Genomic DNA, 10,883 nt, shown 5'->3' on the forward strand with positions numbered 1-10,883 from the left:
ATATGTGTTTTTTTTTAAAGTACCCACTTCCACAAATCCTCTCCAACATTTATCCGAACCTTTCCCATACATAGCTCGCACTGAAGTATAATACCAACAAAAAAAATCTTATAGCCATTTTCTATCATATTGCTAGCTATAGTGCCTTAAAGAAGGGAATGCATTACACGTCTCCCTCCGAATCCGCGGTTTCAGTATCCGTGGATTCGGTTATTCATGATTTTTTTAAAAACGAAACGCTGCATCCCGGACCTCCCCGGAGCTTACCTGGTGGTCTAACGGGCTTTCGGGGCAGGAGTGATCTTCCTACGCTCCTGCCTTGTGCATATCACTCATACAAAATGGCTGCCGTGAGTTACCATAGTCTCTCGAGACTACAACGGGAACTCCCTGCAGCCATTTTGTATGAGTGATCTGCACAGGGAAGGAGCGTAGAAAGATCGCTCCTGCCCCGAAAGCCCGCTAGACCACCAAGTAAGCTCCGGGGAGGTCTGGGATGCAGCATTTCGTTTATAAAAAGGTCCGGGATGTCGAGGGGGAAGGTGGGAGTGAGTCAGAGCCATCCAAAAAGTTATTCGTGAATTTTCAATATTCATGGGGTGGCTCTGCTCCTAACCCCCGCGAATATTGAGGGAGAACTGAATTTTAGAACACTCGTTATCAGTATAACATTTACCAATGATCTTTTCCCAACAGCGTCTATACTTCAGAGAAGGATGAAGATGCTCCAATTGTGCATTATATAATCTAGCGATACTGCCCCTCCCATTCTCTTTTATCATTGCTCTCCCTAAATTCGACAGTTCGGTGATGACTTCTCTCAAAGCCACTTTTTAAATAAAACTTTCAATTTGTCTATAGAAAAACTGATCTCTCAGTAAGAGGCCATATTCTTCCATCAGTACTTCAAAAGGGACCATTTTCCATCCTCCAAATAGTTGGTCCAATGTTTTGAGACCTTTCCTTCCCCATAGATGGAAGGCCATATCAACCTCACCTGGAGCAAAATTAGGCATATATAGAATAGCTGCCCCCATAAAATAGATCTTATCTCCACAACATCGCCTACGTACCTGGGTCCACAGACCAAGGGTATGTCGTATTACAGGGTTAGATATCTTAGCTATAGCAGAAAGCTGTGGATATTGGAACCAGGGTATTGCCCACAATGGAATCATGCCCAATATCTCCTGCTCCATACGCACCCATGTTTTTTCCCCGTCACATTTCCAGTTAATAAAATACCGTAATTGGGCTGCTTGATAGTAATATTGAAAATGTGGCACTGTCATTCCCCCCAATTTCCTAGGTTGCTACGTCATCACACGGGATACTCTTGGAGTCTTATGTTGCCAAATATAAGCAAATATCTTCCGCTCCAGGTGAAAAAAAAAAAAATAGGTAAGGGGATTGGTAGAGCTGAAGAAAAGATACAATAGCTTCGGAAGCACCACCATCTTAATTGTTTGTACCCTTCCTAGTCAGGAAATATTGAGATGTTTCCATCTCTCCATATCCTTCCAAAGGGGAGGATAATTAGCAATGTACAATAAATCTATTTGCTTAGTTAAATTAATCCCCAAGTATCGTAGTGATTGTTGGGCCCATTTAAAAGAATAATTACTAGAGATCCATTTACGATCTAAATCAGGCAGGGTTAGATCTAGAATTTCTGACTTAGACATATTTATCTGAAATCCTGACACCTGTCCATAAGCTGTCAGAGCTTCCACTACAGCTTTCAGGGAGCTGGAGGGATCTCGTATTGTAAAAAGGATGTCAACTGCAAACAATAATATTTTTGTCTTCAGCCCACCACAACTTATACCCATAATGTTTAAAGCCTGTTGCACCAATTGAGCAAGAGGCTCCATAGCTAATGCGAGAAATATAGGCAACAGGACCCCTCCCCAAGGTGAAACAATCAGTATATTCTCATCTTTTCTAGTACTTGGAACAGATAGGGCCAATAAACCCTATCAAATGCCTTCTCGGGATCGATACCCAGAATAAGAGTTGAGTCATGCCCGTCAGTAGCCTGCCATATTAGATGACAAACTCGACAAATATTATCAAACATCTGGCGGCCCCATACAAACCCAGATTGGTCGTCAGCTACAAAATGAGGCATATATGTTCTTATAAGTCCGTAAGCGTTTAGCTAAAATCTTAGTAAACAATTTGTAGTCCATATTTAGCAGTGAAATAGGCCTATAGTCTTTACCTGGTTTTAATATCAGAGTTATTCCAGCTAAACTCCAAGAATAAGGCAATTCCTGTCCTTCTACCAGGATTTTAAGAAAACCGTAACAGAAGGGGGAATCAAAATAGTTTAAAATGTTTTATAAAATTTGGCGGTAAAGCCATCTAACCTGGGCGATTTTCCCACTGGCATATTTTTAACAGCCCATGTTAATTCTTCCATTGTAATGGGCAAAGAAAGTTCAGTAGCTTCCCCAGGTATGAGGCTAGGTAGATGTATGGATTCTAGATAGGAGCGTATATCCACTTCCTTCGGTATATACTCAGGTTGATATAGTTGATGGTAATAATAAAAGCTTGCTAGATATGGCTTGGAGTAGTACAGTCCCCAGCTGGGTGCTGCACACACACAACAACATTGCGAAGCTGTCTTTTTTTCAATTTATGGGCCAGTATTCTACCCGCCCTGTTATTTATTTCACAATATTCCTGGCGTAACCATTGGAGCTTAGTGCTAATTATCTCTAAATCCAATACCTGTAGCTCTAATTTAAGTTGTTGTAATTTTTCCTCTTTCTTGGGGGGGTAGGCTCCCACCTTTACTATCCCATTCTAATGCATAAATCTGGTCTAGCAAGGCCCCAATAGTAAGATAAGTGAATATTTCTTAAGAAAGAACTGAATATTTCATGGGGTGTCCTAATTTTTTCCACATGACTGTAGCTGATGCGGTACCAAAAGGTTTCTTTGCGGGCTTGAAGTGACCTCTCTTGCATATGTTGACAGAGAGCACAAAAAATATCCTGATGCCAAGGACCGAGGCACTGGGCACACCATTATGTGGCTCAGAGCCTGAAATGGTCCTATTGCAGCGAGATAATTTTTTTAAGCCAGTCGGTACCGATTTTGACATGGAGGGGAAAACAGCCAATACAAAGTCAAAGAGCTCAATGGCCCAGGCAGCTCAAGTAGGAATGAACCTGAAAATGAGTGATGTTCCCAGGCAGAAAAAAACTGCTCAAAGCAATCCAAGGGTCTTAAAAACGGAAAAGTTAGCAAAAATGAATGAAATGCAGGGAATATAAAGGGACACAAAGAATTATGATTAAAATTATGAAAAATGATGGGAAGGTACCCTAAAAAAAGTTTGACGCAGTGTGAACAGAGAAGACACAGCTTCTAGCTCCCAGAAAATGATGAATTGATGGCCCCATTGAAGCACTGGCCAAAAAAACTCAGATATTGTGAAAACCAACAATAATTCAAAACACTTCCACAATGGTAAGATGCACGATGTCAGATAGTAAATTAGCGACACAATGCAGGCCGGAATATCAATTTCAAATGGAGGAAAAAGCCTCAGAGAAAGTCCCAACTACGTCAAAGCATTGACTCATTGTCACTTCTGGTGGTGATGACAACACACCGGGAGCATTTAAATCTAGTTTGAACTCTGCGGAGCCATCTTTTGATGCTGGAGGCACGTTCTTGCGTCCGAACAAAAGATATGTCCTGTTTTGGTCTTTACTGATGTTCTTAGAAGACACATACTTGTCCATTCTTTAACCTTAAGTTTTGATTCAGGTTTCAGTTTGATCAGATACGTTACACCCTGAGGCAGCTAAACAGTGAAACGATGGCCATCGTTGGTATACCAATCAGTGAAGAAAAGTTGAAATTTTTTTCATCTATCTTATAGTTTTTCATTTCATTGTACTTCAACGCAGTGCAATGTCTGGTTCATGTAAAGGAGGTTTTTTAGCCAGTGAGGTGAATGTCCCACCACCGCTATTCCACCATTGTGGAAGTGGGAGGACCCTTGTCTGAGGCTTTTTCCTCTGTTTGAAATTGATATTCCGGCTTGCACTGTGTCGCTAATTTACCATCTGACATTGTGCATCTTACCATCGTGGAAGCCCATTGAAGCACTGGCACATATGTGGTACAGCATTGTCTTAAAAAAATTTAGAGTGAGCGTGCACTCAGCAGTATCCATACTGGGTTCCATGGATGATGTAACCCACAAGTGAGAATATCATACCTGCTTGAACTCTAAAACCTGTTGTTTCTTTCTCTACAAGATTGCTAAAATCCAACCTTTCCTTTTTGAGCGTATCCATGCCCTCATCACCTTTTGCTTATACCAATGTTTCGGAACTCAGTCCTAGAGTACCCCTTGCCAGTCAGGTTTTTAGGATATCCACAATGAATATGCATGAAAGAAATTTGCATATAATGAAGGCAGTGCATGCAAATCAAGTTTATGCATATTCATTAAGGATTTTCTGAAAACCTGACAAGCAAGAGGGTACTCCAGGAACAAGTTGAGAAACATTGGCCCTCCGCTAAACCCTCTCTGTCCCCTTCAATCTTTTCAGAGCTGCATGCCTCATATTCCGCCAGTGTCACTATGCCCACACATCTCTCTCAAGTCACTTTATTGGCTCCCTGTTTCCGCATACAGTTCAAACTTCTCATACTAACCTACAAGTATATTCACTCTGTAGCTCCTCAGTATCTCTCCTCTCTCCCTATATCAGGGGTCAATCTTTTTAAAGAAAAGGACCAATTTATCCAAAAATTATACCCAAGATTTACAAAGAGCTTCAATGGGTAGATAAGGGAGATTGAGATATTCCAGGGCTCTCACTCTCCCTTCCCTTCCCTCCCCAAGGTCTAGCTTCTCTCCCCTTTTTCTTTTCTCCAACCCCTCACAGATCTCTACACCTCTCTTTCTTTCCCCCATGTTCCTGCCTTTCCCCCTTCCCCCCCCAAACCATAGCCAAAGTTCTCTCCCCTCTCCAGGCCCCAATCTTTCAATCTCCCTCCCAACACCATGACCCCCCCCCCCAATCCGGGCCTACCGAGGTATCTGGTGGTCCAGCAGGATCTTTGTGGCAGCAGTGTAGCCCTCTCGCTCCTGCCTCCACATGGCCGCTTTCTAAAATAGATGCCTTGACCTTTCGCGGCTGCTTGTGGCATTTTCTATAGTACCACGAGCTGCCACAAGGTCACAGCTGTCATTTTAGAAGGCAGCTGCGAGGAGGCAGAAGCAAGAGGGCCATGCTTCTGTCACGAAGACCCCCTCCCCCCCCCCCGCTGGACCACCAGGTACCTCTGTAGACCCGGGGGGGGGGGAATCATGGAGTTGGGGGGGAGATTAAAGGGCTAGGGGTATGGAGAGCCACACCCACATGGAAAAAGAGCCGCATGTGGCTCGTGAACAGCAGGTTGCAAACCTCTGCCCTATACTCTACCCCGGGAACTCCACTCATCAGGTAAGTCTCTCTTATCTGTACCCTCCTCTTCTATGATCAACTCCAGACTCTGTCCCTTCTACTTTGCTGCACCATATGCCTAGAACAAACTGTCTGACTCGGTATGTCAAGCTCCATCCCTGGCAGTGTTCAAGTCCAGACTTCAAAACCCACTTCTTTAAAGCTGCTTTCAATTTCAAACTCCAACCCACTTGCTAAGCACCCATATCTGTCATCATTCCCCCGCCTGAGCACTGTGTATAGATGCATCAATTTGTCCAGTTTGTCTGTCTTAACTATATTATAAGCTCTTTCGAGCAGAGACTCTCTCTTCCATGTTTTGGTGTACAGCGCTGCATATGCCTGGTAGCATTACAGAAATGATAAGTAGTAGCAGTAGTAGTAACTTGGAGAATAATCATTATGTTACTTTATTTGCAATTTTTGCTGTGCAGTCTCATGCCTTTACATAGAAACACAGAACATGATGGCAGATAAAGACCATACAGCCTATTCAGGGCTAGATACACTAAAGTGTCTAATAATCTAATGATCATCGCTAAACTGGTTTGACTGGTTTAGCGACCAATTGTATTTGCAGACTTGATGCCCACCGCATGGTTATCTGTGTGATCCTACATTCACCAATTCTGGCATGCAAATGAGATCATTAATATTAAAACCAGGCATCCGATCAATACCTTAAACTTGCATGCCAGAATCGGGTCGGTAGGACCAACCTGGAAAAGCCAACAGCCGTAGGTCGGTAACTGTGTCACCGAAAGAAACAAAACATAAGAATAACTTTACTGGGTCAGACCAATGGTCCATCAATCCCAATAGCCTGTTCTCACAGTGGCCAATCCAGATCACTAGTACCTCACCAAAACACAAGGAGTAGCAATATTTCATGCTAACGATCCAAGGCAAACAGTGGCTTCCCCAGGTCTTTCTCAGTAACAGACTATGGACTTTTCCTCAAGGAAATTGTCCAAACCTTTCTTAAAACCAGCTACGTTCCAGAACTTAACTATTCTCTGAGTGAAAAAAAAAATCCTCCTATTGGTTTTAAAAGTAGACCTATGAGCCTTAGGCTCTTCCCAGTGCATCCCAGGATGCACCAGGAAGAGGAAGGCCTGCCATGTTGGAATGACATGCCTGCGAATAGGAAGGAGTGGGCATTCCTCCTGCTGTCTACTGCATCAACAGAGGTAGGGGGGCATCCCTCCTGCCATTTATTTATTTTTTTAGGAAGAGGAGTGGGGAAGGGAAGACATCGATTTGGGGTGGGGGAGCGGGTGGTGTAAGTTTGGTGGCAGGAAGGAGTGGGCATTCCTCCTTCTGATTTTGGCTGATGCAGATGGGGTTCGCTGTGGCAGTGGCAGGAGGAAGCGGGCATCCTTCCTGCCAATTTTTTGGTACCAGAGTTGTCGTGGGGGACATTCTTTTTAAATGGTACACACATACACAACATATGTGCCCATTTATTTAAAAAAACCAAACAAAAAAAAGGCTTCCTGCTCCAAACAACTGAGTAGCAGGCGGCTAGGCTACTTCGGGGCTTGCCCTGCAGCTCATTTGTTTGAGATTCTCTCTGCATGTGTTGTGTTGGACAGACATCCCACTCAACTCATTTGCACGGGAAGCCTTCTGAGCATGGATGTTTGGAAATAGGTGGAAAAAAAAATTGACAAACAGCATCTCACCCAGTCTAAACGACTGTGCTTTGTGCATCAAGCCCTAAGTCTGCCCATCCATGCCAATTAATAAGCTTTACAATTCCTTTCTCTCCTTTGCCTCATGCTCTCTTGAATTCAGTAGAGCCCTATCCCCACCACCTCACTGAAGGCTGTTCTGTGCGACTGGTTTGAGGACCCCTGTAAGATTAGTGAAGTGTGTCTCATCAGGGATGGCAGGGGCTGTATGTGGGGTATGTGTGTTTATGTATGTGTGCATTTTTGCACTTACGGTAAACAGAAAGATACAGTCTTCCCAGCCGGCGCTACTGCTCGAAGGAAAACAAGCCCACTTAAAAGTTAAGGTAAACATGGGAATTGACTTTTGTTCCGTCACACCCCACTAGTTAGTACCCATTAGGCGATATCACATTCCCAAGCCTTCACAAATACTGCATTCACTTTTTTTAAATTTCTTTCAATCCACCACCAGGAAACAGAATCGAGTCTCACCACGTACCAAGCAAAATAGAATACAATAATAACTGTTACTATTCTGACTGGATCAAGAGGAAGCCAGAGCGAAAGAACTCACTTTATATAACAATAACATAAATAACCATAAAAAAGGAGAAGTTCAATATGCCATTTGTGACTTCCCTCGCATCAACAACAACAACAAAAAAAATCATCCTCAAGATTTTTTATTTACATTTAGCTCGCACAACACTCACTCACCTTCCTCCCTTAAGGAACACGCTACCTAAGCCTGGACTGGTTTGCACGGATACGGAGAACAGCTATGATAACTGCAGCTCTCCCAGTACCCTGCCCCTTCTCGCACCACGTGATCCTTCGCGTTCAGACTTCTATAACAAGAGGAGGAGCTAGCGTTTGCCGGCTGAAGAGGCAGATGGGAGGGAGCTACGTGTAATGCCCAACGTCAGACGCTACATGCTGTCACTCCTTGACCCACCCCCTACGTAGTTGCGCACGTGAATCTAAGGCAACCTTGAACAACGCAGTAAGCATAGGGGTGTCTCATTAGTAAATATTACAGAGCTAATAAGCCATAACTTTTTCAAAAAGATCGGGGAGGGGAGAACACAGAACTAAATTTTATTTAAAAAAAAAGTGAAAGTGCAGCTGAGCTTGACCATGTGATGTAATATGTATAGGGAAAAGGAATGCTTGCAAGAGCATGGTCATCTTGCCTGAAAGACCTTGGGATTCAGCTGTGTTATGCTGCGAACATTACATAAAGAGAGTCGGATTTATAAACGTGATGCTCAATGGCATTATAGCAGCAGGAAGATAGGGTTTCTCCCTCCGAGTTCATAGATAGCACGCACCTCCAAAGCGAAAAGGAACCGAGCTTTTTGTTTATCCTAGACGCCAAATTTTCCCAAAATGATTGGGGGAGCCTAACACTTCCAGGGCTTGATAAATCTCATTCGTGGATCACCTTAACACCAAAGAGCTATTGCCTCCGAACGGTTGTACTTGCACAGCAAATAATACAACACGCTCCTACTTCTCTTCTGCTAATAACATCTTTATATGGGTCAGTGGTTCAGGAAGCCTCATGATTTCGAATCAGGAGTTACCTGCATAGAATCATTCGCCGTGGACAAGCAGTATGTCATCCACGCGTCTTAGTGACGGTAGTAGCTGGCGCCGCCAATCGGACTTGTCATAGAGCTCAGAGGGACCGGAGCATGTGCAGTAGTTCTCCTACGTTCAAATCCCTTAGGATAGTTAAGATACGAAACTGACTTCAATTGAAGGTAGGGTGGGCCTAACGATCATTTATTTCGGTTCATCAAAAGGGGATATCCATTAATTGTCAATCCCGCCCTTGCCCCACCCCAAATTTCTTCCATTCATTTTCATGTACACATATCTTATTAATTCATAATGGTAACCATAAAATAAAAAAACTACAAAGCAAATCATAGGCAGAGAAAATGTTAATTATTTATACTTGGAGAAGTTTTCAAAGATGACTTTAAAATATGCAATGTCACCTCAGTAACTATAGAAAAATAGACAAATATAGTACAAAATTGTAGGACTGCTGTTCTGAAGCAGGATAATGTTCAGCACACTGACATTTCTAATCCCTGTGAAAGAATGCTGAATCATTCCCTCTCCCCCTTCCTTGTCACAAATTAACCCTTATCTTATTTAAGTAGTCCTTATATGGAAAGGACATCAGCAAACAGGCCTTGACTACATGCAGAAACACAGGCCTTGTCTACTTGCAGAAGCACAGGAATTGTCTACATGCAGAGTTAAGGGTGATCACGATGTAAAAGCATGTAACTTTGTATCCACCAATCATTAGATATATAATCAAGGGAGGTACTGTGATGTCATGAGCATAGAAGCATAATAAAAGGGCTCGGAGCTAACCTCAGGCAACGCCTCCTCCCGACTCATATCCTGTGTGTGCTGTGTGTGTTTCATCCCTACAAGTGCTACACAAAATAGACAGCCACTATAAATTCTCAAAACTGACACATTTTGATCACTACATTGAAAATAAAATCATTTTTCCTACCTTTGCTGTCTGGTGATTTCATGAGTCCCTGGTTGCATTTCCTTCTGACCGTGTATTAAAGAATGACACGGAGAAAAAGATCTGTCCCCGTCCCACCGTCTCCTGCACCGCCCTGTCACCGTCATTCCTTTCACACACACCCCCCCCCCAATCACTGACCCCGCCATCTCTTTCACCGCCCCGTCACCGTCCCCGCAGCATCCATATAAGCCTCAGTACTGCAATATTTTGCTTATTCCTTCCTTATAAATCAAAGTTCTGGCTGCTGATCTAGATAAAGAGATGTTCAGCTGGCAGGGTTTTGTTTATAATTTTTTATCAACATAACTAATATACTACTTTATCCTAAAGAAAAAGAAAATAAATAGAATTTTTTTTTCTACCGTTGTTGTCTAGTTTCTGCTTTCATCTTCTTATTCAATTTCTTCCATCCACTGTGTGTCTTCTTTCTGCGTCTTCCATTTGCTGTGTTACTGTGCCTCTCCCTTCACTCCCCCTCCCAATTGGTCTGGCACCCATCTTCTTCCCTCTGCTCCCCCATAGTCTGGCATCTGTCTTCCCTGCCAGTATCTTCTCCCCACTCTGTCTTCCACATTTCCCTTCAGGGTCTGTTCCTCTCCACTCCACCCTCCTTCAATGTCTGTTCTATTCCTTTCACCAACACCCTTCCCTCCCTCCTTCACCATCTGTTCCTTTCTACCACCCTTCAGTTTCTCTCGTGCGGCCTATCTATCTACCTCCCTCCCTCTTACTTTCATGGCATGTTACAATGTAATTTGTACAAGCCCCTGGAGCCTGCGAGCTCGGTCCCCAATCTTGCTTCTGTGTTCCTATTTTCCCCATTTCTAATATTTCCCCTATGTATCTGGCATTGCCTGCCCCCCCCCCCGTGTCCATATACCATCCCCATGGCATGTATGGCCCCTATGCCCCCATGCACATAATTTCCCCCCTTACCTTCCTGTGTCCAGATTTCCTGTCTTCCTTTTCCACACCAATGTGTCTCTTCTCTGCAACCCCATCTACTCTTCTTTCCCTCTTTCTTCCCCCCCCCCTCTGCTTCCAGCATCTGGCTCACCTGCCTGCCCTCCCCTTTCTTTCTTGCTGTAGGTTTCTTTCTCTCCCTCTTCATCCCCTTGGCCCAGAATCTCTTTCCCTCCCACTCCCTCCTTCCTAGTGTGAGCC

At 43.7% G+C, this 10,883-nt stretch overlaps 1 protein-coding gene across 2 annotated transcripts in view; it reads right to left on the bottom strand.

Annotated features, from left to right (window-relative positions):
• Nucleotides 1-8,874, bottom strand: part of SNX10 (sorting nexin 10) — a 132,467-nt gene extending 123,593 nt beyond the window's left edge. Inside the window, exon 1 of one of the 2 annotated variants that reach the window (XM_033930791.1) lies at nucleotides 8,743-8,874. The gene's annotated coding sequence lies outside the window, so the exon portion shown is untranslated. Of the gene's footprint in view, nucleotides 1-7,873; nucleotides 8,073-8,742 lie in introns of those variants that run through there. The other variant, XM_033930790.1, reaches the window with a different exon arrangement.
• Nucleotides 8,875-10,883: the final 2,009 nt, after the last annotated feature.

The sequence above is a fragment of the Geotrypetes seraphini genome, chromosome 2 (genome assembly GCF_902459505.1).
Source record: "Geotrypetes seraphini chromosome 2, aGeoSer1.1, whole genome shotgun sequence".
Taxonomy (NCBI): Eukaryota; Metazoa; Chordata; class Amphibia; order Gymnophiona; family Dermophiidae; genus Geotrypetes; species Geotrypetes seraphini.